Genomic DNA, 1,180 nt, shown 5'->3' with positions numbered 1-1,180 from the left:
GAACCGCGGTCGACTACATGGGAGTCCAGCGACATAGCCATTACGCTAACTGCTGGTCCCATCATTCTTTTTTTAAATGACTAATTTTATTTATTTTGATTCATCATCATCATCATTTTTATTTGAACAGAGAGCGGGAAAGTGAGGGAACAAGCCCACCAGGTCCAGGACTTGAACTGTGGTGAGCCATATGGGAGTCCAGCACCTTAACTACCATGCCACCTGCCAGCGCCAAGTAATTTTTAAAAAAATTTTAAGAGATTTTTGCTATAGGGCACGTGTACTCGCCAGGGAGACAGACAGAAATCATCCCCCAGGTGGATGGCCGTACTGCAATCCCTTCTCCATTCTCTCAGAATCTTGGGCACGCGTGCAAACACACCCAGCATGAATTTAAGTCCCTGAGTTCAGGACTCAAACGCGGTTGACTATGTAGGATTCTAGCGACATAACCATTATGTCATCTGCTATCCACTAAAGTCAGTTTTGTTTTGTTTTGTTTTGTTTTTGGAGAGGTTTTTGCTGTAGGGTGTGTGCACTCACTAGAAAGACAGAAAGTGAGGAATCACCCCCCAGGGGGGATGGCCACCACACCATAATCCCTTCTCCTCCATTCTCCTCTCGGGATCTTGGGCACATGCGCTCACGTACCCAGCGTGAGTTTTGAGCCACCAGGGTCCGGGACTCAAACTGTGATCGACGTATAGGAGTCCAGTGACAGAGCCATTACACCAACTGCTAGTCCATTGAATATCCATTTTACGGATCAGGAAACAGGCTCCTGCTAATACAGAATGCTCAGTGAATAGTTGCAAACCTGAACATCACTGAGACCACGTTGTTATTAGTGGAGTCCTCAGTATCTGCACAGAGCCCAGTTCAGGCCTGTCCCAAAGGAAGTGTGGTGGGGCAGAAAGCAGAGGTGAGGGAGTTAAAGGACAGGGTGGGGAGGCCACCAGGTGGCATGGTGGTTAATGTGCTGGACTCCCACATGGCTGACCATGGTTTGAGTCCCAGACTGGGTGTTTTGTTTCTCATTCTCTCTGTTGCTGTCTCTCTGGTGAGCACATGTGCCCTATACCAAATTAAAATAATAACAAGAGAAAGAAAGAAAGAAAGAAAGAAAGAAAGAAAGAAAGAAAGAAAGAAAGAAAGAAAGAAAGAAAGAGAGAAAGAAGAC

This window comes from Tupaia chinensis, unplaced genomic scaffold (genome assembly GCF_000334495.1).
Source record: "Tupaia chinensis unplaced genomic scaffold, TupChi_1.0 Scaffold000673_1, whole genome shotgun sequence".
NCBI lineage: Eukaryota > Metazoa > Chordata > Mammalia > Scandentia > Tupaiidae > Tupaia > Tupaia belangeri.
This window is presented reverse-complemented; position numbering follows the sequence as displayed.